The sequence below is a fragment of the Lissotriton helveticus genome, chromosome 1_2 (assembly GCF_964261635.1).
Source record: "Lissotriton helveticus chromosome 1_2, aLisHel1.1, whole genome shotgun sequence".
NCBI lineage: Eukaryota > Metazoa > Chordata > Amphibia > Caudata > Salamandridae > Lissotriton > Lissotriton helveticus.
The window spans coordinates 377,620,055-377,646,493 of NC_136058.1; the positions used below are offsets into that span (position 1 = coordinate 377,620,055).

Genomic DNA, 26,439 nt, shown 5'->3' on the forward strand with positions numbered 1-26,439 from the left:
TATTATTTTGCCTGAATGAAACACTTGAATGGAAAACAGATACATACCTTTGCTCTCTCCTGCTGGACACCCTTTCCCTGAATATTTCAATTCTCTGCGTTCTCTCGGCACCTGCAGTCAATTTCATAATTAGGATAGAAAACAAAAGGTCAAGCTCTGTAATACAACTGTAGGCATATGAGGAGGGGAAAATAAGTCAAAAGGCCCACAGCATTTGTTGATCTGGCTCCGAAAGCTGTAAGTGTAAGGACCTCGTGGCGCAACGGTAGCGCGTCTGACTCCAGATCAGAAGGTTGCGTGTCCAAATCACGTCGGGGTCACTGCTTACCATTTTATTCCCCACTGAGGTCATATATTTCCTTTCGAAAACAAAGTCAAAAGAAAGCAGTCTTGCATTGGCCGGGAATCGAACCCGGGCCTCCCGCGTGGCAGGCGAGAATTCTACCACTGAACCACCAATGCTTCACATGGGTTGTTCACAGGCAGAGCTCTGCCCAAGACAGTGATCAGGTGCACACACTTAAATTGTACACATATGAACAAAGTGTGCGCAGCAGACATGATAACGCCAACGTTTCACATGAAGATGGCAAGAATCAGATGCAGGAGACTATAACTATGAATGTCTTTGCATTTGCTGAGGTCACTGGCTTGGGACTAGAGTTGTGTTTATCAGGGCTAAGCATGGGCGGATTTTGCGGATTGGCAATCCGCGAACTTGCGTATTTACGGATTCGCAATCCGCGAAGATCCGCGAACTCTAGCGGACTTGCGGATTTTTCCGTTTTTTGTGTTGGCGCGTGTTCGCGCCGATTTTGGGACAAGTTCGCAATTGCGAACTTACTTTTCGGCTTGCAACGGCCGCGACTATGTTGTTTCTACGTCTGGTTTATCATCACAGGTTCACAGCACCCTCTGTTTCACCACTGCCACCCTCTGGGACACCCATGCCACCCTCTAGTACATCCTCACAGGCACCTATTAGGTTTATTTATTACTGTAGATTATGGTGGTTGAAAAAAGCTAGCACACCTGCCCTTCTTCAACTGCCATCAATTAATTTGTGTTTCATTAATGTGTCAGTAATTTTGAAAGTTCCAGTCTGGCTGGCACCTGCTTCCTTCCTTATCTGTAATTTGCTTTTTGTTGCAGTGAAATTTTTTTTTTACAGGACCTTTATGGTGCTATTCTATGAGCCTGCTGTTTGGGTCATAGCAGGGTCATAGAATTGTTGCAAACTCTGGAGGGGCCCATCAGGAAGCACTACCTTGAATGTTACTAATGTTAAGTTTGAACTTTTGCACCTGCTCATTGCTTTCATTTTAGCTAAAATCGTTTTTTTTGCAATTTCGCGCGTTATTTGGGGCGCGAATCCGTGCGAGATCGATTTCGGAAGCCGCGAATATGTGCGAATACAAAATTGTTTTTGTTGCGACGTGTATGTTCGCGTGATCTTGCGCGTGTTCGCGAGGCGCTTCTAGCTATTCGTTTGCCAAGTTACCCTATCGGTCGTACACGGGCGCGGCCATCTTGTTGGCGTGACGTAATTCCGTTTCCGCCCGCTATGTGTAATCTCGCAAAGTGTGCTGCTCGCGAGTACAATTTCGCGCGTACTCGCAAGGAAAATCTCGCGCGAACTTACCCACGCGGTCGTGAACTGGCGCGGCCATCTTGTTTCTCATTCATTGCTATGGTTCTGGGCATGCTTTCTGTATCCTCTCTCAATCTCTGCCATCCTTTGCTTGTTTGAAGTTTTTTTGATCTAATTTTACTTATTATCTAACCCTCTATTTTTCTAGCTCTATATTTTTGTGTTTTCTGCAGCTTTTATTTACTTTTAAACTACTTTTTTAAACTCTTTTCTTTTCTTCTTCACTATTCTATTTCTTCTTTATCATTTAAGTTTATTTCTGCCCAGACCATGGTAAAGGGAGCCGGGAAGCACCCTGAGAAGGGGAAGGGTCCCGCACCCCGTGCCCGGCTCCCGTGCGGGCGTTTAAGGGGGGAGCAAGTGGTCCCGAGGTAGATCTTCAGCGCGGAGGAAGTGGCGGCACTGATCTTCCATGTCCAGCGCCGCCTCCCCAAGACGATCCTGGGAGGCGGCAAGATCGCGACCGGCTATGGCATCCGGGAGCGCCGCCAGCGGTGGGAGAAGGTGTGCCGGGCCATGTACAAGATCTCTGGGGTCCGGCGCACATATAACCAGGCCACCCACCGCTGGACCGATGTCATGGACCGGGAGCGGGACTTGCTGGACGCGCTCGGCGTAGAGGTCCCCGGGCTTGGTGAGTAGTTGTAGTAGTACATTTACTACTCTGTTTTATCCTGCTCTGTTATTTGCAAATCTTTGTTCTTTACCAAGAGCAATAATGCTGCCGATTACATTGAGGTAAATTATATTTCAAAATCTTCTATGCATTTCATTTTCAGGTGCACTGCTCTCCTTCTCAGTAGCCTTGCTTGCTACTATGCTTCTTTGTTTTGTATGTTGTGTTCAGAAGCATTTCATTGGCCTGAGAAATTATGTATCAGTGTACTGTAAAGAAAAGAACTGCGTAATGCTAGACAGTAAGGGTCATATTTTCAATTACCGGCGCAGATTCCCTGCAAAGTAGCAGGGATGCGGCAGTAATTGTGTGCCATGCCACCACCACCCATTGGCCCAAAACGTCACAGAAGCCTTACGCATCTGTGCCGTAAAGGCAGCGCATTGCTGGAGTTGCGTGCCAACGATGGCGCAGCTCCAGCAATGCTCTGGGGTACCCTATCTCCCCAATGCTGCATCAAGCCGTACGTCGGCTTCAAGCGCGCAGGGTTTGAGTCATGCATCATTGTCCTAAAAATGACTGATTGACATCTTGTAGATTTCCCTCAGCCACTTTTAGGATTCGTTCCTGCGCAGGTACGCCCTCCCTTGCGCCGGAACGCCCCCTGATGGCGCAGGGCTTTACAACGTGATGCATCGCCCATATGCCCATATGTGTTTTTTTTTTTAATATATACGCCGCACCAACACCATGGCGAGTCTTTTGTTCTGCCGCTGCGTCAGAAAAGGCACGCAACAATGGAGGAAAATCAGCCGCAACTTCCGCAAGGGACTTATAAATCAGCCCCAACAGACTGAAGTCCAGTGTCCTTCCTTTAGACAGTCACATGGCTATCAGAAGAAATAGTGGCGGTGGTGGCGGGTGGATTGATAGTTTGAGTATTCACTGATCTGCAAGCAGGATGGACTTTGTCTGTCACGTGTTGCGCACTACTGCCTGCAGTGCCAGGCCTAGGCAAACCTCTTTAGTAGTCTGTTTATTGAGTTACATAGGAACTTTCTAAGTCAACGTTCCGCAAATCAGGCAATACGAATAACGTAGTATATACCACATGAGATAGATCCCGTGGAATAGTTGTCTATCTATTTGCTATTTTTCCAAAATATGTTGTTATTGTTCTTTTGAAATGTTTGATTTGGTTGAAAAATCTCATCCATGTTTTATGGTTTTTCTTTCTTTCATGTTGTACATCAGCTCCCCCCAAGGGCAAGAGGACACAGGAGGAGGGTGCTGAGGATGCAGGCCAGGATCGGGCAGGCGAGGGCTCCTTTGCTGGCCCCAGTAAGTTTACATTTTACTAAACAGTACCTATTTTTTCCTAGCGTTCCTCATTCGATTTTTTCTAAATCGTCTTTGATCTTCTTGTAGACTGGATATAAATTCTTATCCTGCCTCGAATATGACTCCCTGTGGTATTACTAGACTATTCTTATTAGTCTGTCTGTGTAGCTAACTAAGATTGGACATTTGGCAATTCCATTGGACTCCCATTATATTCAGCAATACCTCTATGCACTGTCTCCTTACTGACTAGATAGTGTGGCAGAGTCATTCAGCTCCCGAAGTCACCGATTATAGATCCCCAATGATCTCTAGATTATCGTACGCAGGACAAGAGAGTAGTACGGAGTCACAGCACAGTCAAGAAGTGTCAGAGGCACTCATGCTTGCAAAAATTCCAAAACCTTTAGCTCATCCACTCTAGTCTAGAGGAACAAAAACCACAGAGTCTATTTAAGTGTAAAAGCTTTATTAAAAGTAAACACATTTATTAAAATCTACTTTGTCATAAAACTATTTAACTGTAAACGGAAAAGTGGTTAGTGCTGACGATTAATTGGACACATTTCTTGTGGTCGAGCCGAACTCTCACCTACTTTGAACTTGATCCTGGTCGTGTTCTTAGGACTCAGGAGTCAAGCTTCTGTCTGTTAGGAGAAAAAGTGGTGCGTGTTAAAAATCAAAAGCAAGCATTCATCAGTTGTGCATAAAAGTGCAGCAAGACAACAGCCTTCCCTGGAAAATGGGACATTTTTACTATGGAGTAGACAGTCACAAATTATTACATTGTATTCTATTTTTTTAACATTTCTCCTAGACCAAATATTATATAGTAGTGAGTGGTGTATTCTAACTTTCTTAAATGTACTTTGTAGGTGTAACATCTGGTGACGGGGCCAGCGCGGAGGTGGCTGTGTTGGACTTGGACTCGGAGGCCTCTGGGGAGGATGCGGCGTTAGAAGAGCTGGTGGCCGTTCCTGTGGGGGATCAAACGGTGGTGGCGGAAACAGGTAAGCTATATATTCCTTACTTATTGAGATTGAAGACTGCATAGTGTGCTTTCTGCACGGGTGTATTACAATTACAAATCAACCAGGTAGTAGCCTCCTCGAAATGTACTTCGACTTAGCTGTGAAGTTTTTGGTGAGAAGAATCCCAATAAGTTCTTAGACGAACGTGATGGTGGGATGAACGAAAAGCGAAAGAAGGGTGTAAGTAAGTGGGACGCGAACTTGTATGATGGCTGGCAAAGAAGAACGATATGTGTTTGCTTGGACCCAGAGGTGGCTGGGAAGGAAAGAATATGGTATGGTGCATGGCTGGGTCAATGATGAAGCAAGGATGGGTGGAAGGACAGCAGCCTGGGTGGGTGAAACAGAAACTCTATGTGTGCGTATACTTTGAATGAATGGATGCCTGGAGCATGGTATTCTCTGACTCTTACATAGCAAATGTGTATCTAGAGAGAGTAGATGGTCGCCAGGTGAAGTAAGTGTTACCTTGAAGAGCATGTACCACCGCACCCGCACGTCCGTCCCAGTGCAGGGAAGGCAAGGAAAAGAAATTGTAAATGTGTCCAATACTACCATGAATAGTAGCAGTACTTTGTATTGCGTTTGCATTCACAGCATATATCTGGTTATTACGGTGGACACTCCGTACCTCTCTTAATAACTTTAGTTTACTTGTAGTACGTCATTCATGTGTGGGTGTATCACTGTGTTCACTCAATATTAAGCAAAGCACCTAAAGTCATCTCATCTGTCATTAAATACGTCCCATGTGAAGTGATAGATAATCAAATTAGTTAGCTTCTTCAGTTTCCTTTTCTAGTACTCATTTGCACTGTAGGGTGAAAGGTAAATTAATTAAGCAGTAGCCCTTGTAACAGAGTATTCTCAGTGCCACCCGTAATAGAAAAGTAATAGCTTCACCACCTGCATGTACTGGACCGGTACAGTAACGCAAGTCTGTCTCCATCATCATGGTGTGCAACTTTTTTTCTCGGGTGCAACTTCACTGTGCTGTGTCCATGTCATTCTGCCGGCTTGCATAAGATAACGTACCCATTTCCCTAAACAAGAGAGAAGAAGAAGAATAAGACTGGTGTACTGTCATAGTCGACTGTAATGGAAGTCCATAGTGGTCGTAGAATTAGTTCATTAAACTACCACTACTGTTAGAGCAAGGATGCAGAAGTGGGAGGTTACATAGATACTGTCCTCAATAGTTATGTACTGTGCTTTCAATTTGCTACTTGTACTCTGTGACCCAACTTTCGGCTCAATCACTTTGTGTTATTAATAAGGAGCATTGGTTACAGACTATGTCATTCTTTCTTCATATAGTTGCTCCTTCCAAATCAACAACAAGGAGGGAGCAGGCTAGATTGGCCCGGCAACGGAGGCTGGAGGCCACAGTCGCCGAGTATCGGCGGCTGGTGGCCCTGGAGGAGGAGGAGGACACGCAGTCGAGCGGGGCAACATCTTCGACTGTGACCACTGCATCCTCCTCCGTGACTAAACCAGCGGGACCGAGCCGGGCTAAGAAAGCCGACCGCCACCGCCAAGCACCCGAAATACCAGCTGCCCCCCACAGGAGCTGCAAGGAACGCCAACGCCGCCTACGAGTCCGCATGTCCAACCTGGAGCAGGAGGTCCTGAGGTATAAGACCTTGGTTAAGGGCCTCCGCTCCGAGCTTGCCACCCTCCGCAAGGAGTATGATGCCCATGCCGCATCATGCACCAGCACCAGCACCCTCCAGTAGTGGAGTGTCCCTTGCCCTTTTTTTATAGACTTTTGGGGGGTGGGATTTGGGAGTTGGGATCGTTTTGGGACGTTTCAGAGACAATCGTTGGGGTTAGGGTGGGTGAGGGAGATTATTTTGTTAGGGATAAATAAATATATTTTTCAACTTTATCTGACCATACCTGTTTTTTACTGCTTTTCAGTCTGGTGGGTGGGGGGCGGGAGTGTAACAGTAACTTTGTTTTCCTGAACAGTCGTAGGACTTTAGTAGTACAACCGTCAATCTCTTGTCTACTCCGAAATAATACTCCATTATACTACCTCCCACCAAACGCTTATCTTACCTGTAATTTGTGTTAGAAATTAGGGCTAGGCCCAGGGCTGGCTCCAGGTGAAATGGGGATTAACGTTGTCATTCCTGGGCGGGTGACATTTCCTCATTGCGGTGTTACTAGTGGTGTGACACAGTGGCAGTTGCATGCCTATGGAAAAAAAGAAAACGAAACCTTGTTTGTACTCCTTACTGTAGCATTACAACGGTTACGGTACGATCGAGAAAATAGCAGGTGACAGTACACTAGAACAGTGCCATAATGTAGCCTAACAAATGGTAAAGTATTGCAAGTATAACTAGTACTTGCGTTGAATTTATTTGACATTGGCTACTACTACTAGAAGATATAGTACTGAAGCTGAGTAAGTCTAGAAGATATCCTCGTATTCCTTCACCAGCCTGTTGCTGCTATCACCTTATCCTCCCCAGCAAGTGTGTGGAATTATTGATGTCATTTTAGTCAGACATCAAGCAAAACAACACAGCCCGGGGGAAGAGGGTTAGGGTTTGTAAAATGGATGGGAATGGGGGTTTCTTTTTGGGTAGGTTTTGTTGAGAGAAGAAAAAAAAAGCAGAGCATGGACAAACAATAATTGAAGATACAGAGTTTACAGACAATCTTTGGTTACAAAGTAAAGGTAAGCACATGCAGTCACACTCATAGAATAAAAGACAACAATGGATACTGTATCTGTATTGCGTATGTTGTTGGAGTTGTCCTGTTGAAATTGGTAAGTAAGTTGCATGCAGCAAACAATTCCTCTTATTGGCGGCACTCCTCCATTCCAGCTGACGCTTCGTCCATCAATGTGGTGGTGACCACTGACAGAAGAGACACCCTGTCCACTGCCTGCCTGGCGGATGTTGACTGAAACCCGGCCTGTAATTATTGAACGGAAAACAGGAAGTGCTATTACAATACCACTGATAAATAAATAAAAGGTATGTACGCTGTGTGGTTCAAAAAGTGACACTTTGATTTCCCTAATAGACAGTACAATATTTTTGAAATTGCGTGCTCTGTCTGAGTCACCTTTTTAAGGATCAATAAGTATGGCCAAAATATTATAGCGGATCTTTCCCCTCAAGGTGGGTGTACTACTGTGTTTTAGAACAAAATTTGACCTTCCCAGCAATGCTCCCACCAAGACCCTTACTAAAGCCAGTCGCAAAAATGTAGAAGAACCCAATCATATCTCCAAAAACGATGCCTAGCAGAAAAATGGTTACAAAACGTACTTTGAAAGTAACAGTAGACCCAAATACAGACCGTGGATTGTATTCAAACCACTTGCCTGCAAGCAAAAGTATCCATAGCCAGCATCGCTCCAACAGTGCTCTACAACAACAGAACCGCGTTGCAATAGAACCCCCCTAAACACATGCAATCCTGCTGCTAGGGCTAACCCTAACGAACCCTAACTTACAAAAAGTGCAAAAACTGGTGTTTCCTTATGGATTTTGTCCAACAAACTTCTAGCCGGTATTAGACCTTCCCAGGAATGCCCCAGGCAAGACCCGCCAACCCACCCGCAAAAAAACACGCGACACAACACCACCAAACAGCGAAAAAGCTAAATCTCATACTTACAATGTCTCTCGGCCTTCGGTCCAAACGCGGCGCTGTGCAGCTAGGTCGTCATCAATCATCATAACTCCTGTTTTCCACCACGGATTTCCTGAAAAGCAAATGCAATCAAGATTAGACTGTCGCAGCAGTGCTTCGACAGAGACCCCGGCCGCAACCCACCCACGAACAGCAGGAAGCCCCCCAAAACGCTACATTGAGCAAGATGTCTGAAGAAATGGCAAAAAAAAGGCTTTTCCTTAAGGATTTTGTCCAAAACACTTCTATCCGGCATTAGACCTTCCCAGGAATGCCCCAGCCAAGACCCGCCAACCCACCCGCAAAAAAACACGCGACAACACCCCCAAACAGCGAAAAAGCTAAATCTCATACTTACAATATCTCTCGGCCTTCGGTCCAAAGTAACGCGCTGTGCAGCTAGGTCATCATCAATCATCATAACTCCTGTTTTCCACCACGGATTTCCTGAAAAGCAAATGCAATCAAGATTAGACTGTCGCAGCAGTGCTTCGACAGAGACCCCGGCCGCAACCCACCCACGAACAGCAGGAAGCCCCCCAAAACGCTACATTGAGCAAGATGTCTGAAGAAATGGCAAAAAAAAGGCTGTTCCTTATGGATTTTGTCCAAAACACTTGTATCCGGTATTAGACCTTCCCAGGAATGCCCCAGGCAAGACCCGCCGGCGCCAAGCCACCCGCAAAAAAACACCCGACAACACCCCCAAACAGCGAAAAAGCTAAATCTCATACTTACAATATCTCTCGGCCTTCGTTCCAAATGCCGCGCTGTTCAGCTAGGTCATCATCATCAATCATCATAACTCCTGTTTTCCACCACGGATTTCCTGAAAAGCAAATGCAATCAAGATTAGACTGTCGCAGCAGTGCTTCGACAGACACCAAAAATTACACACAAACCCCCGGAACCCCGCCAAAGAGCACCTCAAAGGCAAGCAAGTCAGCAAAAACGGCAAGAAATTTCCACCTCATATTTGGTCCAAAACACTTTTGTCCATTATTAGAGCTTCACAGCAATGGGCCCAAAACCGTCAACTCACCCGCAAAGAAGTACAACACCCCCACAAGTGCTGAGTCTTTCTTCATTGTGCGTAATCCAGCACTCTGCTTGGAGGGAAATCGCAGTCTGGAGGAGGAGGATAGAGGAGCATGTTCTTCAGAACTTGTGAACCTGAGGAATGTAGACTGCGGCACCTTCAAATCAATAAGCAAACAAGTGAAGACAGTTCTGATGATGGTCTTGTTTTTGGGATTAGGTGATTAAAGTTTGAATTAAATTAACTGTGCAAAACAAAGAAACAGAGACACAAAGCACACAGGAATAAAAGTGAATAAGGACGAAAAAGAAAGTTCTTGATTGATTGTCTCATTTTCAGGGCTCGGTGTCAGGGAATAAGAACAAGATTTCGTCATCATACTCTGCGAATTCAGGCTGGATGAGGTCAGTGGCACCGAACAGAGAAAAAATCCCCTCATCTACGTTGCTGTCCTCATCGTCTTCATGTGGCGTGCTTTCTCGCACTTTGTAATCTGGTGGTATGAGGTGCTGATTCATCTTGATCATTGTCAGCCGCTCCACATTTTTGGGCGATAGGCGGCTCCGTTTGGCAGTTACAATGCCACCAGCAGCACTGAAAACACGTTCAGAAGACACACTTGCGAGTGGGCAAGACAAATAGTTTATAGCCAGGTTGTAGAGCTGTGGCCACAATTGTTTTTTGCCATGCCAATACTGCAATGGCTCCTCATTAAGAAAGACCACTGTTGAGTCATTCAGATAGTCCTGCACCATCGACTCAAGGTCATCAACTGTTCCTCCACTTTGCTTACTTTTAGCTGTGCCTGTGACATTTTTTCGAGAACCATACCCCATCAAACTTAGCCAATCCTCCTCCCCAGCCACTGTTAGTGTTGTCATTGTGTGTGGTGCAGATGATCCAGTTGCCGGTGTCTTTAACGGCTGAGAGGTCACTTGTGCCCCAGCCACAGGTGCAGAAGTGGATTCTTGTGACTGCGGATGGCCTGCTGATGCTGATGCTGATGCTGATGTACTGGCTTCTCCTTCAATAACCTGCCGTTCTTTTTCAAACCTCTTGGCTGACCAGGCTAACCAATGTTTGTACTTTTGAACATCTGCATCAGCGAAAGGAAAGAATGCGTTGTCTGCCAGCGCCTTTTTGTAGCGTGGATCCAGAATAGTAGCACAAATGTAATGCTGATCTGAGTTGATGTTTTTAAGACGTTCATCACCACGTAGGCGATGTAATAATTTCTCAGACAAAATGAAATGTTTTTTTTTTTTTCATCTTTTTCAAACTCAGAAGAAACCGCCATCAGTTGGTGCTCCAGTATGCACAACAATGGGATAGCTTTTCCCAAATTACAGTCCTCCTGGCTGACTGCACGCGTGAAGAACTCAAAAGGACGAAGCATGTCTGTCAGGCTTTTAACTATGGCCCATTGCGCCTTACTCATCCGCAGGTCCTCCTTCTGAGATGTAGCCTCTGTCAAGAAATAGTGATCGAGTACCGTATACTGCTCATGCAGACGCTCAAGCATGTAGAAGGTTGAGTTCCAACGTGTTGCCACCTCCTGGATGAGTGCTTTCACTGGCATTCCACGTTGAAGTAGCAGTCTCCGCAGATGCTTCCGGGCCTTAAAAGAATGGCTGAAATGGTTGCACATTTTGCGGCAGGTGGCCATTACCTCGAACGCTGGACTCTCTTTATCACTCAAGAATTTTTGAACTACCAGGTTGATACAGTGCGCCAAACACGGCACTCTAACATGGTCACCCATGAACATGGCCTTAACTACATTGGCGCCATTATCCGTGGAAACATAACCAATCTTGCGTTTTAGGGGGGATAGCATTGTCAAGACCTTTTTGTTAAACTCTTCCAAAAGGTTTTCTGCTGTGTGACTTTTCTCCAAGGCAAACATGGCTAGTGTTGCATGTTTCCGAGCAGCTTTGAAAACTTGGTCCGGGTCAACACCTGCGTTTAGCTTTGCTATAACACCTGAAAAAGAGACCCAGTGTGCAGTGATGCACATGTAATCATCGCCTGGGCCACTGGTCCACATGTCTGTTGTCAGATGTATTGTGTGAACAGCACTCTTCTGCAAAGCTGCCCCAATCGCCTGCAGCACATCTTCATGTAGTGCTGGAACCGCAACTCTGGCAAAATAGAACCGGCTCGGAACCTTCCATTTAGGGCAGAGCGTTGCAACTAATTCAAGAAAACCTACCGCTTCTACAAAAGAAAAAGGTAGAAGGTCCACAGCTAGCATTTTAGCCAGCTTAGTGTTATACAGACGCGTCAGTGGGTGGTTGCGTTCATATGGCACGTCTGAAGTAAGCATTGTTCTAATGTTGGCCTGGACCAAGCATTTACGGGCTGATAATGACTTCGTTGACCCAATTTTGCTCGCTGGTGAACTTTTGTGCGTTGGTGTCTCACTCGCTCCAACACTCTTAGTGTGCCTCACATTGGGTGTGCTGCTGACAGGGGTACTGGGTGTAAGGGAAGTGTTTGACACGTCTTCTTCCTGCTCGTCAACATCAGATGAAACATCAACGTTTCCTTGATTTTGGCCTTTCTTGATCGCAGCTAGGTGCGCAAACCATTGGACAGCGTGCTTTCTCTCAAGATGACCACTCTGGCCGCCGGTACCATAGTTGGTACCTGACTTACCACGACTAACTGCAAGCTTACAAAGGGTACAAATGGCAAACTTTGGATTTTTGGGACAAACAGTAAAGAAGTCCCAAACTGGGGACTTGAAGTGTCTGTGGGACCTGGAGGAGGCGGCGATACTGGTGGTGGTGGTCATGAAGCTAATGCCAGATGAAGTGGAGGATCTGGATTGCCCAACTTTTGTACGTTTTCCACTTTCACCGCCACTAATTAAGGTCGAGGTTGACGCAGGTCTCTTCTTGCCAGAAAGAAATATGGAAGCGGGACGAGTTGGTGTACTACTTAACTCCAATGATTGTGGTGTTTCCACTGCCTCCTCATCGACAACATCATCATCATCATCATCACGCGCAGCAGCTCTTCGGGCTAGGGTCAAAATGTCTGTTTGCTGCATGCCCGCTGGGGCTGCAGTGACCTTTATGATGACTGGGTCGTCGTTGGCAGAGTCTTCATCAGCAGCAGTATCCGCCACTTCTTGTTGAGCCTCATCACACTCCATAAGTCTGAGACTTTGGACGAGCTTCCTTTTACGCTTAAGTACCTTTGTTGGATCATGGTGTGCCTCACTCTCAGACGGCTGTGGTGCTGGTTCCCAAGTTTGATCCGTATCATCAGAAGGAGGTGTGCTTGAAGAGGATGTAGACACCACCCTTGATCTCTTCCTTGCTAGGGTTGTGGAAGACAATGAAGGATCAGCAGGAGGAGTGGCTTCCTCAAATGATACCTCGCCTTGATTGTCGATTTCCTGATGTGCCCCTACTTCGGGAGGAACAACTATTGTGGGCACTTGTGACCCTCCATGCACCTCTGCTTGCGCATCTCCTTGCGCTGCCTCTCCTTCCACATGTACTTGGGCTTGTACTTGCACATGTGATTGTTGTTGCGGCTGTGGTTGTTCAACACTCGTCAGATGAGCTACAACAACCTGTGTTGATTGAGGGACATTGCTGCTGCTTTCTTGCGATGAGCCAACATCACTGGTCGATGGTGATTGAACAACTATACTGGCTGCCTCTGCAGCACTCAAGGGCTTGGACTTAAGTTGGCGTGGTGGTGGTGGTGGCACTGAGCCCAATGGAGCGGGGGTGCTGCTGCCAGCTTGGTCCCCAGCAGATCCCGCTGCTGCTGCTGCAGGCATACTTTTTTTTTTACTCCCAAAAAAAGGGGCGGGCGGCACACCAGTCTCCTTGGTAACTTGCTTCTTCTGCTCCTTACTGGCACCTTTCTTGCTAGAGGAGCTACGGGTTACTTTTTTTGGGGCCATCCTCTTCAGAGCAGGTCAGCAGGCAGCAGTTGCACGAGTTGCAGAGGGTTCTGTGTCCAGACGTGACGTCGCGTGACGTTATGCTGCACACACCGCTGCAGGACTTCTTCCTGGCACTGGTGGTTCTCTTGAGTCTTCTTGTGCACCTAAAAGCAATGGAAGACAGAGGAACATCAGTTCAGTTATACACCCCAAAAAATCGACAAAACACAGAAAAATGAGCACAATCCCATGCCCTCCTTGATGTTTACATTGAAGACACCCCACAGAAAGACTACGGACATGCAAGTATGCAACACTCACTACCCCTGGGCATAATGGATGAAAAGTAGGCAAAATAAGTGCAGGCCTCAGACACTGCCTCTCCTCAAAATGGCCCACTTACACCCCAAGCACATGTTGCCTGTACCAGCCAGCACTCAAGATGGCCACCACCACCACCCACATGGCCAGTCCACATCAACAGTACACCCCCAAAAAACAGAAAAACAGCCAGAAATCACCACAATCCAATGCCATCCATGATGTTTACATCAAAGAGAGTGAGACCACACCACAGGCACACTCAGTCCATGCACCACCACCACCCCTGGGCAAGCAAAAGGCCACACCAGCAGCCCCCCAAAAACGACAAAAAACAATAAAATAAGCACAATCCCAGCCCATCCATGGCCTCAATTATGTTTAAATTCAAGAAGACACCACACAGAAAGACTAGGCCCATGCAACTCTCACCACCACCCCTGGGCAAAGGGCCACACCAGCAGGCCCAAAAAAACGACAAAAAACAATAAAATCTGCACAATCCCAGCCCATCCATGGCCTCAATAGAGTTTAAATTCAAGAAGACACCCCTCAGAAACACTAGGCCCATGCAACACTCACTACCCCTGGGCATAAGGGATGAAAAATAGGCAAAATAAGTGCAGGCCTCAGACACTGCCTCTCCTCAAAATGGCCCCCTTACACCCCAAGCACATGTTGCCTGTACCAGCCAGCACTCAAGATGGCCACCACCACCACCCACATGGCCAGTCCACATCAACAGTACACCCCCAAAAAACAGAAAAACAGCCAGAAATCACCACAATCCAATGCCATCCATGATGTTTACATCAAAGAGAGTGAGACCACACCACAGGCACACTCAGTCCATGCACCACCACCACCCCTGGGCAAGCAAAAGGCCACACCAGCAGCCCCCCAAAAACGACAAAAAACAATAAAATAAGCACAATCCCAGCCCATCCATGGCCTCAATTATGTTTAAATTCAAGAAGACACCCCACAGAAAGACTAGGCCCATGCAACACTCACCACCCCTGGGCAAAGGGCCACACCAGCAGGCCCAAAAAAACGATAAAAAACAATAAAATCTGCACAATCCCAGCCCATCCATGGCCTCAATAGAGTTTAAATTCAAGAAGACACCCCTCAGAAACACTAGGCCCATGCAACACTCACTACCCCTGGGCATAAGGGATGAAAAGTAGGCAAAATAAGTGCAGGCCTCAGACACTGCCTCTCCTCAAAATGGCCCCCTTACACCCCAAGCACATGTTGCCTGTACCAGCCAGCACTCAAGATGGCCACCACCACCACCCACATGGCCAGTCCACATCAACAGTACACCCCCAAAAAACAGAAAAACAGCCAGAAATCACCACAATCCAATGCCATCCATGATGTTTACATCAAAGAGAGTGAGACCACACCACAGGCACACTCAGTCCATGCACCACCACCACCCCTGGGCAAGCAAAAGGCCACACCAGCAGCCCCCCAAAAACGACAAAAAACAATAAAATAAGCACAATCCCAGCCCATCCATGGCCTCAATTATGTTTAAATTCAAGAAGACACCACACAGAAAGACTAGGCCCATGCAACTCTCACCACCACCCCTGGGCAAAGGGCCACACCAGCAGGCCCAAAAAAACAACAAAAAACAATAAAATCTGCACAATCCCAGCCCATCCATGGCCTCAATAGAGTTTAAATTCAAGAAGACACCCCTCAGAAACACTAGGCCCATGCAACACTCACTACCCCTGGGCATAAGGGATGAAAAATAGGCAAAATAAGTGCAGGCCTCAGACACTGCCTCTCCTCAAAATGGCCCCCTTACACCCCAAGCACATGTTGCCTGTACCAGCCAGCACTCAAGATGGCCACCACCACCACCCACATGGCCAGTCCACATCAACAGTACACCCCCAAAAAACAGAAAAACAGCCAGAAATCACCACAATCCAATGCCATCCATGATGTTTACATCAAAGAGAGTGAGACCACACCACAGGCACACTCAGTCCATGCACCACCACCACCCCTGGGCAAGCAAAAGGCCACACCAGCAGCCCCCCAAAAACGACAAAAAACAATAAAATAAGCACAATCCCAGCCCATCCATGGCCTCAATTATGTTTAAATTCAAGAAGACACCCCACAGAAAGACTAGGCCCATGCAACACTCACCACCCCTGGGCAAAGGGCCACACCAGCAGGCCCAAAAAAACGACAAAAAACAATAAAATCTGCACAATCCCAGCCCATCCATGGCCTCAATGGTGTTTAAATTCAACAAAACAGTTGTATCATGCACCCATAACCAACCCTGGTCCTACTGGATACTGTGGCTACCCACAATATAATTTATTTAATTTTCTGAAAAAGTTCAAAAATTGTACTTGCAGCAACTGTAATGCCCCAAACAAACTTACTTGTGAGTTGATTTCTAATCCAAAAGTGATCCAAAGACAGTCAAAAAGGCCTCAAATCCAAATATCCAGCAGCACCCACAAAAAGTAATCCTTCCAGCTCCAGATCCAAATGAAAGTGACCAGGAGATGGACAAAGCACTGGGAGGAGCCTGCTGGACAGGAACAGGAAGTTGGAGACTGTGGGGCACTTCCTTACTCCCCCCCCCCCAAAATGGACTCCTTGCAAAAAAAAAGGCCATGCAAATGTCAACCTGAGGAGTGATTCTGATAAAAATCATAATTTTCTGAAGGTTTATCCTGTTTGCTGGTGATTTTCTTGTGCGAAATTGCAAAATCTCTATTTCGCAAGTGCGAGATTGTTCCTTTCCGCCGCAACTACGTGTTCGCAATTGCGAACTCTCGCGAGGTGTGCTGTGCAAGGTGGCAAGCCGCGAGTACGTATTCGCGGGCGACAAACTCCCGCGGGAACACGCAGCAAGATCTAAAATGGCGCGTCACTCGCAAAGAAAAACAACTCGGCAAACGCTAATATGACGGAAAGTGAACGCCGTGCACCACGCCGCGCGCCGCAACCAAGCAAAAAATCCGCCGCGAGCGGATTCACGGATTTTCGACAAATTCGCGAGCGTTCGCGGATTGCGGATTTGCCGAAAATCCGAAAAATCCGCGAGCGGAGCGGATTTTACGCCCATGCTTAATCAGGGCATGATGGCAGGCTGCTCCCGACAAAAGTGGTTCACAGAATGCACCCGCCAGATCACCAGCACTATTGTGTTTCAGATTATCTCACTGAACTCTCCTCCTGGAAAATCCTTCCCACTGGCTTTCCCAGATTCTGTGTCCTCCCCTAAATGCTGGGGTGAAACGGGCAGAGTTCTGCGCCCTGCGTCCCTTTACGCGTCCCTAACGCGCTCCCAACGCGGCCTACAGCCCTGGTCGGGCACAGCCCTGGTCGGGCTTAGATCACTGGAGCCTTTTGTGACCAAGAACTCCGGAAGCCTAGGGTCAGGCCTGTTGCACAGGCATATTGTGCCTTGCCAATCCGGGATTGTTGTGTTTCAGGGCCTAGCCATCAATACTCCTGGGATTTCTTTCCCTGAGAACCCTCTTGTCCCTGTCCTCCCACAAGCCCCTGCTTTTATGTAAAATAAAGTGTGCACCATGGGCCTTCCCCTATTTGCTCTCTCCCCAATCTCTTTCTCCAAAGCTGAGCTCTGAAGGTAAATGTATCTATCTGAGTGAGGGGCTAGGGAGGGCCTTTCCCAGCAGTCTTACAAGTCAAGAGTTCAGAGAAAGCACCTGCTATGGGAGGGAGACTTTGCTCACAGAGAAGTCAAGTCTAACATAACACATCTGATGGGCAAGGCACACGCCTTACTGGCTGGTAGCACACCTACAGAGGAGCAGGGAGCTATGCTAAGCAGGCAACAGAAAAGTCATGTATGTGTCTCATACACTGGGACCGGTAGTAATACTGGCTCTAAGACCATTAGACAGTAGTCTATTCATCATTACGTCCAACAATAACAAGACACTAAGCAAATGAGAAATGCTGTATGGCATAAAGACGCATTATATAACACAAGCTCCAGGCAGGCACACAATTATCAAGATATATATTGAGTCTCAGGAACTGTGCTACAGTTATTAACCTCTGTGGTGCAAATGGTTAGTGCGTTCGGTTGTTAACAGAAAGGTTGGTGGTTCAAGCCCACCCAGGGAAGTATCCTTTTTGCCGGCATGAAACACTTTAATGAAACACAGATACGTACCTCTGCTCTCTCCTGCTTAAGACCCTTTATCTGAACATTTCAATCCTCTGCGTTCTCTCTGCACCTGCAGTCAATTTCATAATTAGGATAGAAAACAAAAGGCCTAGCCCTGTAATACAACTGTAGGCATATGAGGAGGGGAAAATAAGTCAAAAGGCCATCAGCATTTGTTGATCTGGCTTGAAGGCTGTAAGTGTAAGGACCTTGTGGCGCAACGGTAGCGCGTCTGACTCCAGATCAGAAGGTTGCGTGGTCAAATCACGTCGGGGTCACTGCTTACCATTTTATTCCCCACTGAGTTCATATATTTCCTTTCGAAAACAAAGTCAAAGGAACGCAGCCTTGCATTGGCCGGGAATCGAACCCGGGCCTCCCGCGTGGCAGGCGAGAATTCTACCACTGAACCACCAATGCTTCACATGGAGAGTTCACAGGCATAGCTCTGTCCAAGACAGTGATCAGGTGCACACACTTAAATTGTACACATATGAACAAAGTGTGCGCAGCAGACATGACAACGCCAAAGTTTCACATGATGATGGCTTATATAAGACAAGCTCCAGGCAGGCACATACATATCAAGATATATATTGAGTCTAAGGAAAGATGCTGTAGTCACTCGTCTCTGTGGCGCAATCGGTTAGCGCGTTCGGCTGTTAACCGAAAGGTTGGTGGTTCAAGCCCACCCAGGGACGTATTATTTTGCCTGAATGAAACACTTGAATGGAAAACAGATACATACCTTTGCTCTCTCCTGCTGGACACCCTTTCCCTGAATATTTCAATTCTCTGCGTTCTCTCGGCACCTGCAGTCAATTTCATAATTAGGATAGAAAACAAAAGGTCAAGCTCTGTAATACAACTGTAGGCATATGAGGAGGGGAAAATAAGTCAAAAGGCCCACAGCATTTGTTGATCTGGCTCCAAAAGCTGTAAGTGTAAGGACCTCGTGGCGCAACGGTAGCGCGTCTGACTCCAGATCAGAAGGTTGCGTGTCCAAATCACGTCGGGGTCACTGCTTACCATTTTATTCCCCACTGAGGTCATATATTTCCTTTCGAAAACAAAGTCAAAAGAAAGCAGTCTTGCATTGGCCGGGAATCGAACCCGGGCCTCCCGCGTGGCAGGCGAGAATTCTACCACTGAACCACCAATGCTTCACATGGGTTGTTCGCAGGCAGAGCTCTGCCCAAGACAGTGATCAGGTGCACACACTTAAATTGTACACATATGAACAAAGTGTGCGCAGCAGACATGATAACGCCAACGTTTCACATGAAGATGGCAAGAATCAGATGCAGGAGACTATAACTATGAATGTCTTTGCATTTGCTGAGGTCACTGGCTTGGGACTAGAGTTGTGTTTATCAGGGCATGATGGCAGGCTGCTCCCGACAAAAGTGGTTCACAGAATGCACCCGCCAGATCACCAGCACTATTGTGTTTCAGATTATCTCACTGAACTCTCCTCCTGGAAAATCCTTCCCACTGGCTTTCCCAGATTCTGTGTCCTCCCCTAAATGCTGGGGTGAAACGGGCAGAGTTCTGCGCCCTGCGTCCCTTTACGCGTCCCTAACGCGCTCCCAACGCGGCCTACAGCCCTGGTCGGGCACAGCCCTGGTCGGGCTTAGATCACTGGAGCCTTTTGTGACCAAGAACTCCGGAAGCCTAGGGTCAGGCCTGTTGCACAGGCATATTGTGCCTTGCCAATCCGGGATTGTTGTGTTTCAGGGCCTAGCCATCAATACTCCTGGGATTTCTTTCCCTGAGAACCCTCTTGTCCCTGTCCTCCCACAAGCCCCTGCTTTTATGTAAAATAAAGTGTGCACCATGGGCCTTCCCCTATTTGCTCTCTCCCCAATCTCTTTCTCCAAAGCTGAGCTCTGAAGGTAAATGTATCTATCTGAGTGAGGGGCTAGGGAGGGCCTTTCCCAGCAGTCTTACAAGTCAAGAGTTCAGAGAAAGCACCTGCTATGGGAGGGAGACTTTGCTCACAGAGAAGTCAAGTCTAACATAACACATCTGATGGGCAAGGCACACGCCTTACTGGCTGGTAGCACACCTACAGAGGAGCAGGGAGCTATGCTAAGCAGGCAACAGAAAAGTCATGTATGTGTCTCATACACTGGGACCGGTAGTAATACTGGCTCTAAGACCATTAGACAGTAGTCTATTCATCATTACGTCCAACAATAACAAGACACTAAGCAAATGAGAAATGCTGTATGGCATAAAGACACATTATATAACACAAGCTCCAGGCAGGCACACAATTATCAAGATATATATTGAGTCTCAGGAACTGTGCTACAGTTATTAACCTCTGTGGTGCAAATGGTTAGCGCGTTCGGTTGTTAACAGAAAGGTTGGTGGTTCAAGCCCACCCAGGGAAGTATCCTTTTTGCCGGCATGAAACACTTTAATGAAACACAGATACGTACCTCTACTCTCTCCTGCTTAAGACCCTTTATCTGAACATTTCAATCCTCTGCGTTCTCTCTGCACCTGCAGTCAATTTCATAATAAGGATAGAAAACAAAAGGCCTAGCCCTGTAATACAACTGTAGGCATATGAGGAGGGGAAAATAAGTCAAAAGGCCATCAGCATTTGTTGATCTGGCTTGAAGGCTGTAAGTGTAAGGACCTTGTGGCGCAACGATAGCGCGTCTGACTCCAGATCAGAAGGTTGCGTGGTCAAATCACGTCGGGGTCACTGCTTACCATTTTATTCCCCACTGAGTTCATATATTTCCTTTCGAAAACAAAGTCAAAGGAACGCAGCCTTGCATTGGCCAGGAATCGAACCCGGGCCTCCCGCGTGGCAGGCGAGAATTCTACCACTGAACCACCAATGCTTCACATGGGGAGTTCACAGGCATAGCTCTGTCCAAGACAGTGATCAGGTGCACACACTTAAATTGTACACATATGAACAAAGTGTGTGCAGCAGACATGACAACGCCAAAGTTTCACATGATGATGGCTTATATAAGACAAGCTCCAGGCAGGCACATACATATCAAGATATATATTGAGTCTAAGGAAAGATGCTGTAGTCACTCGTCTCTGTGGTGCAATCGGTTAGCGCGTTCGGCTGTTAACCGAAAGGTTGGTGGTTCAAGCCCACCCAGGGACGTATTATTTTGCCTGAATGAAACACTTGAATGGAAAACAGATACATACCTTTGCTCTCTCCTGCTGGACACCCTTTCCCTGAATATTTCAATTCTCTGCGTTCTCTCGGCACCTGCAGTCAATTTCATAATTAGGATAGAAAACAAAAGGTCAAGCTCTGTAATACAACTGTAGGCATATGAGGAGGGGAAAATAAGTCAAAAGGCCCACAGCATTTGTTGATCTGGCTCCGAAAGCTGTAAGTGTAAGGACCTCGTGGCGCAACGGTAGCGCGTCTGACTCCAGATCAGAAGGTTGCGTGTCCAAATCACGTCGGGGTCACTGCTTACCATTTTATTCCCCACTGAGGTCATATATTTCCTTTCGAAAACAAAGTCAAAAGAAAGCAGTCTTGCATTGGCCGGGAATCGAACCCGGGCCTCCCGCGTGGCAGGCGAGAATTCTACCACTGAACCACCAATGCTTCACATGGGTTGTTCACAGGCAGAGCTCTGCCCAAGACAGTGATCAGGTGCACACACTTAAATTGTACACATATGAACAAAGTGTGCGCAGCAGACATGATAACGCCAACGTTTCACATGAAGATGGCAAGAATCAGATGCAGGAGACTATAACTATGAATGTCTTTGCATTTGCTGAGGTCACTGGCTTAGGACTAGAGTTGTGTTTATCAGGGCATGATGGCAGGCTGCTCCCGACAAAAGTGGTTCACAGAATGCACCCGCCAGATCACCAGCACTATTGTGTTTCAGATTATCTCACTGAACTCTCCTCCTGGAAAATCCTTCCCACTGGCTTTCCCAGATTCTGTGTCCTCCCCTAAATGCTGGGGTGAAACGGGCAGAGTTCTGCGCCCTGCGTCCCTTTACGCGTCCCTAACGCGCTCCCAACGCGGCCTACAGCCCTGGTCGGGCACAGCCCTGGTCGGGCTTAGATCACTGGAGCCTTTTGTGACCAAGAACTCCGGAAGCCTATGGTCAGGCCTGTTGCACAGGCATATTGTGCCTTGCCAATCCGGGATTGTTGTGTTTCAGGGCCTAGCCATCAATACTCCTGGGATTTCTTTCCCTGAGAACCCTCTTGTCCCTGTCCTCCCACAAGCCCCTGCTTTTATGTAAAATAAAGTGTGCACCATGGGCCTTCCCCTATTTGCTCTCTCCCCAATCTCTTTCTCCAAAGCTGAGCTCTGAAGGTAAATGTATCTATCTGAGTGAGGGGCTAGGGAGGGCCTTTCCCAGCAGTCTTACAAGTCAAGAGTTCAGAGAAAGCACCTGCTATGGGAGGGAGACTTTGCTCACAGAGAAGTCAAGTCTAACATAACACATCTGATGGGCAAGGCACACGCCTTACTGGCTGGTAGCACACCTACAGAGGAGCAGGGAGCTATGCTAAGCAGGCAACAGAAAAGTCATGTATGTGTCTCATACACTGGGACCGGTAGTAATACTGGCTCTAAGACCATTAGACAGTAGTCTATTCATCATTACGTCCAACAATAACAAGACACTAAGCAAATGAGAAATGCTGTATGGCATAAAGACGCATTATATAACACAAGCTCCAGGCAGGCACACAATTATCAAGATATATATTGAGTCTCAGGAACTGAGCTACAGTTATTAACCTCTGTGGTGCAAATGGTTAGCGCGTTCGGTTGTTAACAGAAAGGTTGGTGGTTCAAGCCCACCCAGGGAAGTATCCTTTTTGCCGGCATGAAACACTTTAATGAAACACAGATACGTACCTCTGCTCTCTCCTGCTTAAGACCCTTTATCTGAACATTTCAATCCTCTGCGTTCTCTCTGCACCTGCAGTCAATTTCATAATTAGGATAGAAAACAAAAGGCCTAGCCCTGTAATACAACTGTAGGCATATGAGGAGGGGAAAATAAGTCAAAAGGCCATCAGCATTTGTTGATCTGGCTTGAAGGCTGTAAGTGTAAGGACCTTGTGGCGCAACGGTAGCGCGTCTGACTCCAGATCAGAAGGTTGCGTGGTCAAATCACGTCGGGGTCACTGCTTACCATTTTATTCCCCACTGAGTTCATATATTTCCTTTCGAAAACAAAGTCAAAGGAACGCAGCCTTGCATTGGCTGGGAATCGAACCCGGGCCTCCCGCGTGACAGGCGAGAATTCTACCACTGAACCACCAATGCTTCACATGGGGAGTTCACAGGCATATCTCTGTCCAAGACAGTGATCAGGTGCACACACTTAAATTGTACACATATGAACAAAGTGTGCGCAGCAGACATGACAACGCCAAAGTTTCACATGATGATGGCTTATATAAGACAAGCTCCAGGCAGGCACATACATATCAAGATATATATTGAGTCTAAGGAAAGATGCTGTAGTCACTCGTCTCTGTGGCGCAATCGGTTAGCGCGTTCGGCTGTTAACCGAAAGGTTGGTGGTTCAAGCCCACCCAGGGACGTATTATTTTGCCTGAATGAAACACTTGAATGGAAAACAGATACATACCTTTGCTCTCTCCTGCTGGACACCCTTTCCCTGAATATTTCAATTCTCTGCGTTCTCTCGGCACCTGCAGTCAATTTCATAATTAGGATAGAAAACAAAAGGTCAAGCTCTGTAATACAACTGTAGGCATATGAGGAGGGGAAAATAAGTCAAAAGGCCCACAGCATTTGTTGATCTGGCTCCGAAAGCTGTAAGTGTAAGGACCTCGTGGCGCAACGGTAGCGCGTCTGACTCCAGATCAGAAGGTTGCGTGTCCAAATCACGTCGGGGTCACTGCTTACCATTTTATTCCCCACTGAGGTCATATATTTCCTTTCGAAAACAAAGTCAAAAGAAAGCAGTCTTGCATTGGCCGGGAATCGAACCCGGGCCTCCCGCGTGGCAGGCGAGAATTCTACCACTGAACCACCAATGCTTCACATGGGTTGTTCACAGGCAGAGCTCTGCCCAAGACAGTGATCAGGTGCACACACTTAAATTGTACACATATGAACAAAGTGTGCGCAGCAGACATGATAACGCCAACGTTTCACATGAAGATGGCAAGAATCAGATGCAGGAGACTATAACTATGAATGTCTTTGCATTTGCTGAGGTCACTGGCTTGGGACTAGAGTTGTGTTTATCAGGGCATGATGGCAGGCTGCTCCCGACAAAAGTGGTTCACAGAATGCACCCGCCAGATCACCAGCACTATTGTGTTTCAGATTATCTCACTGAACTCTCCTCCTGGAAAATCCTTCCCACTGGCTTTCCCAGATTCTGTGTCCTCCCCTAAATGCTGGGGTGAAACGGGCAGAGTTCTGCGCCCTGCGTCCCTTTACGCGTCCCTAACGCGCTCCCAACGCGGCCTACAGCCCTGGTCGGGCACAGCCCTGGTCGGGCTTAGATCACTGGAGCCTTTTGTGACCAAGAACTCCGGAAGCCTAGGGTCAGGCCTGTTGCACAGGCATATTGTGCCTTGCCAATCCGGGATTGTTGTGTTTCAGGGCCTAGCCATCAATACTCCTGGGATTTCTTTCCCTGAGAACCCTCTTGTCCCTGTCCTCCCACAAGCCCCAGCTTTTATGTAAAATAAAGTGTGCACCATGGGCCTTCCCCTATTTGCTCTCTCCCCAATCTCTTTCTCCAAAGCTGAGCTCTGAAGGTAAATGTATCTATCTGAGTGAGGGGCTAGGGAGGGCCTTTCCCAGCAGTCTTACAAGTCAAGAGTTCAGAGAAAGCACCTGCTATGGGAGGGAGACTTTGCTCACAGAGAAGTCAAGTCTAACATAACACATCTGATGGGCAAGGCACACGCCTTACTGGCTGGTAGCACACCTACAGAGGAGCAGGGAGCTATGCTAAGCAGGCAACAGAAAAGTCATGTATGTGTCTCATACACTGGGACCGGTAGTAATACTGGCTCTAAGACCATTAGACAGTAGTCTATTCATCATTACGTCCAACAATAACAAGACACTAAGCAAATGAGAAATGCTGTATGGCATAAAGACGCATTATATAACACAAGCTCCAGGCAGGCACACAATTATCAAGATATATATTGAGTCTCAGGAACTGTGCTACAGTTATTAACCTCTGTGGTGCAAATGGTTAGCGCATTCGGTTGTTAACAGAAAGGTTGGTGGTTCAAGCCCACCCAGGGAAGTATCCTTTTTGCCGGCATGAAACACTTTAATGAAACACAGATACGTACCTCTGCTCTCTCCTGCTTAAGACCCTTTATCTGAACATTTCAATCCTCTGCGTTCTCTCTGCACCTGCAGTCAATTTCATAATTAGGATAGAAAACAAAAGGCCTAGCCCTGTAATACAACTGTAGGCATATGAGGAGGGGAAAATAAGTCAAAAGGCCATCAGCATTTGTTGATCTGGCTTGAAGGCTGTAAGTGTAAGGACCTTGTGGCGCAACGGTAGCGCGTCTGACTCCAGATCAGAAGGTTGCGTGGTCAAATCACGTCGGGGTCACTGCTTACCATTTTATTCCCCACTGAGTTCATATATTTCCTTTCGAAAACAAAGTCAAAGGAACGCAGCCTTGCATTGGCCGGGAATCGAACCCGGGCCTCCCGCGTGGCAGGCGAGAATTCTACCACTGAACCACCAATGCTTCACATGGAGAGTTCACAGGCATAGCTCTGTCCAAGACAGTGATCAGGTGCACACACTTAAATTGTACACATATGAACAAAGTGTGCGCAGCAGACATGACAACGCCAAAGTTTCACATGATGATGGCTTATATAAGACAAGCTCCAGGCAGGCACATACATATCAAGATATATATTGAGTCTAAGGAAAGATGCTGTAGTTACTCGTCTATGTGGCGCAATCGGTTAGCGTGTTCGGCTGTTAACCGAAAGGTTGGTGGTTCAAGCCCACCCAGGGACGTATTATTTTGCCTGAATGAAACACTTGAATGGAAAACAGATACATACCTTTGCTCTCTCCTGCTGGACACCCTTTCCCTGAATATTTCAATTCTCTGCGTTCTCTCGGCACCTGCAGTCAATTTCATAATTAGGATAGAAAACAAAAGGTCAAGCTCTGTAATACAACTGTAGGCATATGAGGAGGGGAAAATAAGTCAAAAGGCCCACAGCATTTGTTGATCTGGCTCCGAAAGCTGTAAGTGTAAGGACCTCGTGGCGCAACGGTAGCGCGTCTGACTCCAGATCAGAAGGTTGCGTATTCAAATCACGTCGGGGTCACTGCTTACCATTTTATTCCCCACTGAGGTCATATATTTCCTTTCGAAAACAAAGTCAAAAGAAAGCAGTCTTGCATTGGCTGGGAATCGAACCCGGGCCTCCCGCGTGGCAGGCGAGAATTCTACCACTGAACCACCAATGCTTCACATGGGTTGTTCACAGGCAGAGCTCTGCCCAAGACAGTGATCAGGTGCACACACTTAAATTGTACACATATGAACAAAGTGTGCGCAGCAGACACGATAACGCCAACGTTTCACATGAAGATGGCAAGAATCAGATGCAGGAGACTATAACTATGAATGTCTTTGCATTTGCTGAGGTCACTGGCTTGGGACTAGAGTTG

General features: G+C 47.1%; 17 non-coding genes across 17 annotated transcripts; 9 read left to right on the forward strand and 8 right to left on the reverse strand.

Annotated features, from left to right (window-relative positions):
* The first annotated feature begins 248 nt into the window (after nucleotides 1-248).
* TRNAW-CCA (transfer RNA tryptophan (anticodon CCA)) lies at nucleotides 249-320 on the forward strand. The gene has a single exon. It is a non-coding gene; the product is annotated as a tRNA-Trp (tRNA).
* Nucleotides 321-391: 71 nt separating this feature from the next.
* TRNAG-GCC (transfer RNA glycine (anticodon GCC)) lies at nucleotides 392-462 on the reverse strand. Its single transcript has one exon. It is a non-coding gene; the product is annotated as a tRNA-Gly (tRNA).
* A 17,636-nt stretch (nucleotides 463-18,098) lies between these two features.
* TRNAG-GCC (transfer RNA glycine (anticodon GCC)) lies at nucleotides 18,099-18,169 on the reverse strand. The gene has a single exon. It is a non-coding gene; the product is annotated as a tRNA-Gly (tRNA).
* A 207-nt stretch (nucleotides 18,170-18,376) lies between these two features.
* TRNAN-GUU (transfer RNA asparagine (anticodon GUU)) lies at nucleotides 18,377-18,450 on the forward strand. The gene has a single exon. It is a non-coding gene; the product is annotated as a tRNA-Asn (tRNA).
* A 248-nt stretch (nucleotides 18,451-18,698) lies between these two features.
* TRNAW-CCA (transfer RNA tryptophan (anticodon CCA)) lies at nucleotides 18,699-18,770 on the forward strand. The gene has a single exon. It is a non-coding gene; the product is annotated as a tRNA-Trp (tRNA).
* A 71-nt stretch (nucleotides 18,771-18,841) lies between these two features.
* Nucleotides 18,842-18,912, reverse strand: TRNAG-GCC (transfer RNA glycine (anticodon GCC)). Its single transcript has one exon. It is a non-coding gene; the product is annotated as a tRNA-Gly (tRNA).
* A 1,627-nt stretch (nucleotides 18,913-20,539) lies between these two features.
* Nucleotides 20,540-20,610, reverse strand: TRNAG-GCC (transfer RNA glycine (anticodon GCC)). The gene has a single exon. It is a non-coding gene; the product is annotated as a tRNA-Gly (tRNA).
* Nucleotides 20,611-20,817: 207 nt separating this feature from the next.
* TRNAN-GUU (transfer RNA asparagine (anticodon GUU)) lies at nucleotides 20,818-20,891 on the forward strand. Its single transcript has one exon. It is a non-coding gene; the product is annotated as a tRNA-Asn (tRNA).
* Nucleotides 20,892-21,139: 248 nt separating this feature from the next.
* TRNAW-CCA (transfer RNA tryptophan (anticodon CCA)) lies at nucleotides 21,140-21,211 on the forward strand. Its single transcript has one exon. It is a non-coding gene; the product is annotated as a tRNA-Trp (tRNA).
* A 71-nt stretch (nucleotides 21,212-21,282) lies between these two features.
* Nucleotides 21,283-21,353, reverse strand: TRNAG-GCC (transfer RNA glycine (anticodon GCC)). Its single transcript has one exon. It is a non-coding gene; the product is annotated as a tRNA-Gly (tRNA).
* A 1,627-nt stretch (nucleotides 21,354-22,980) lies between these two features.
* On the reverse strand, nucleotides 22,981-23,051 carry TRNAD-GUC (transfer RNA aspartic acid (anticodon GUC)). The gene has a single exon. It is a non-coding gene; the product is annotated as a tRNA-Asp (tRNA).
* Nucleotides 23,052-23,258: 207 nt separating this feature from the next.
* TRNAN-GUU (transfer RNA asparagine (anticodon GUU)) lies at nucleotides 23,259-23,332 on the forward strand. Its single transcript has one exon. It is a non-coding gene; the product is annotated as a tRNA-Asn (tRNA).
* A 248-nt stretch (nucleotides 23,333-23,580) lies between these two features.
* TRNAW-CCA (transfer RNA tryptophan (anticodon CCA)) lies at nucleotides 23,581-23,652 on the forward strand. The gene has a single exon. It is a non-coding gene; the product is annotated as a tRNA-Trp (tRNA).
* A 71-nt stretch (nucleotides 23,653-23,723) lies between these two features.
* On the reverse strand, nucleotides 23,724-23,794 carry TRNAG-GCC (transfer RNA glycine (anticodon GCC)). Its single transcript has one exon. It is a non-coding gene; the product is annotated as a tRNA-Gly (tRNA).
* A 1,627-nt stretch (nucleotides 23,795-25,421) lies between these two features.
* Nucleotides 25,422-25,492, reverse strand: TRNAG-GCC (transfer RNA glycine (anticodon GCC)). Its single transcript has one exon. It is a non-coding gene; the product is annotated as a tRNA-Gly (tRNA).
* A 207-nt stretch (nucleotides 25,493-25,699) lies between these two features.
* TRNAN-GUU (transfer RNA asparagine (anticodon GUU)) lies at nucleotides 25,700-25,773 on the forward strand. The gene has a single exon. It is a non-coding gene; the product is annotated as a tRNA-Asn (tRNA).
* A 248-nt stretch (nucleotides 25,774-26,021) lies between these two features.
* TRNAW-CCA (transfer RNA tryptophan (anticodon CCA)) lies at nucleotides 26,022-26,093 on the forward strand. Its single transcript has one exon. It is a non-coding gene; the product is annotated as a tRNA-Trp (tRNA).
* Nucleotides 26,094-26,439: the final 346 nt, after the last annotated feature.